The 2,446-nt window shown below is 41.9% G+C and overlaps 1 protein-coding gene across 1 annotated transcript in view; it reads right to left on the bottom strand.

Moving 5' to 3' along the window:
- APPL1 (adaptor protein, phosphotyrosine interacting with PH domain and leucine zipper 1) overlaps nucleotides 1–2,446 on the bottom strand; it is a 49,952-nt gene that overhangs the window by 40,893 nt on the left and 6,613 nt on the right. The gene's annotated exons all lie outside the window — the stretch shown is intronic.

Here is a 2,446-nt window from a genome sequence, read left to right on the forward strand (position 1 = left end):
GACAGGGCAAGATATGACAAAATATTATTTTGTAAATTATCAAGGGTTCATGAGGGAAGGGGGAGCAGGGAGGGAGGTGAAAAAATGAGGAGCTGATACCAGGGGCTTGGGTGGAGAGCGGATGTTTCAAGAATGATGAGGGCAATGAATGTAAAAATGTGCTTTACACAATTGATGTATGTATGGATTGTGATAAGAGTTGTATGAGGCCCTAATAAAGTGATTTTTAAAAATAAATAAATAAAATAAGAAAGAAATTATAGCCCCCTCCAGGTGAGGAAAAAAATGAAAAGAAAAAAAATGTGTCTGTTGTATCGAGAGTTTTGAAAAGTTTCCAGATTCTTGGTTATTCTACGTAGTGGCCTCTTATCCTAGTATGCAGTCCAACCTGAAAAGAAAAATGTATGCCCAAAGGCACTAATTTCAGTCCTGTTTATAGATTTTTTTCTTAATCCTAGAAGTACAACAATGGACCAACTGTTAAGCCAATCAAAAATATGTGAAACCTTTAATTTTTTAAATTCAAAATGTAATAATAGAAGGTACTTAAGCTATGTTACGTTAAAGCAGGATAAACATTATATACAATATAATCTTAATGACATTAAAATATATAGGAGAAAAAAGGAGCAAGAGAACAAACTACTAATGGGGTTTGATGCTGCTGTATTATAGGGTGTGTAGATAGATGTGTGTGTTCTTTTCTATACATTCTAGTTTTTCTGAAGCAAAAAAGTGTTATTTAATGAGAGTTGTTGTTTTTATGTTATATAATAACAAGTTATTTTTATCTGTTAATAATATAATAATCAAAACAGCCACTCAAGCAGTTTAGTGACTTGCTGGAAAGCAGAAGACACGAAATGGCAGGAGGACTCAAAACGCCTCCTGTCCATGTCTCCCTAAAAATTCCCTCCAAGCATCTTCTGACTCTAAGTCCCAGTTCTATCAACTAATTGCTCCCAATAAATATAACCCAAATGAGTTGCTTTTAGAAATTAAAAGAATATTGATTAGCCCATTCTATTAAAAGCTACTATAGAACTGATAAGTAATGTGATACGCAATTTTAAAAAACATGCTTAACCTGTAAATTAATTGTATGAGAAGTTTAAGAAATTAATCAGTCAAGAGATAATTTCCTCCTCCTATGTCAGGGCTAGGGCACTAGGTGCCCCATTCTGAGCCATAAAATCGTTAAGAGCTTTTTTGGGGGGGGGGCCCGGGGGGAATGGACTAGGTAAGAGATGAAAGGTAAAGCACCCTATTGATTCTGCAATAAATATTCACAATGATGCAGTACAGCTGACCAATAAACCAAAGTCACTGCCATCAAGTCAATTCCAACTGTAAATCTTTCTCGGGGCAGACAGCCTCAGCTTTCTTCCATGGAGTGGCTGATGAGTTTGAACTGGCTGATTCTGCAGTTGGTTAGCAGTCCACAGAGCCACCAGGGCTCCTCGGGACAAATAGAGTTTATAATTTTATACCAGTTAAGTCACTAAGAATGTGAATTGGCTCTATCCTGGCAGTCAAGATAATCCAAGATAAAGGTTCCTCAGTACAGGCTGATAAGAGTATATTACCACCAGGCAACTGGTCTCTGCAGATAACTTCCAGAAAGCAGGGGAGGGATTCCATAATCAGTGCCAAACTTCAACGAGGCAATTAAAATAGACACACACGCCACGGTAGGCATCCCACCCAGAATGGGGGCACTAATCCATCCTCCAATCCTTCTTTTCGAGTCTTATTAAACTGTCAAGACACATGAAATGTGCAGTGGTAGCTCTTAGTGAACAGTACGAGTTAAAAAATATTTTTCTTCGCTCTAAGTTGTATCCAGCTAGCAGGCTCATCTTAAATCACTTAAACCGCTGTGTTAAAGACGGGCCTGGGAACAAAGTTTATGTATGCAAGTTAAAGGCTCCACCAGTATCTCGGTTTTGCTCCCCAGACATAGCTGTGTACATTCTTGTGTTCTGAAGAAATACCAAATGGCGAAATTTCCCTAGAATGTCTTACGCTAGAACCAGCACACACCACCACCTCATAGCACCCAACACAGAAAAACAGTGCTTTCGTGTGGATGCGCTTCTTAGGACCAGCTCGGCATCGGCTTGGCGTGGGCCCCAGAGGCGCGGCACATCACACCTTATGCCAGCTCCAGTGACAGTGGCCACCGCTGCGGCCACCACATGGGTGGGCACGCACGGGGCAGGTGCGGGCGCGGGCTCCAGGAGGACTCCCCACGCTGACAAGTCACCAGCCGCTCAGCATCTTCCCGAAGAAAACGCTCCTTCCCTCCCCTCCAGCATGCTGAGGCTCAGCCTTTTCCCCTTTCTGCCTGTTTTGCGGAAGGTTGCCTAGGGGCAGGGTTCGAGGATCGGGTTGGAACGCTTCCCATCCCAGCGACACAAACCCACCTCTTTGCCAAAGGGACAGG

The sequence above is a fragment of the Echinops telfairi genome, unplaced genomic scaffold (assembly GCF_000313985.2).
Source record: "Echinops telfairi isolate 266 unplaced genomic scaffold, ASM31398v2 ScPeMD7_31;HRSCAF=116, whole genome shotgun sequence".
NCBI classification, from domain to species: domain Eukaryota; kingdom Metazoa; phylum Chordata; class Mammalia; order Afrosoricida; family Tenrecidae; genus Echinops; species Echinops telfairi.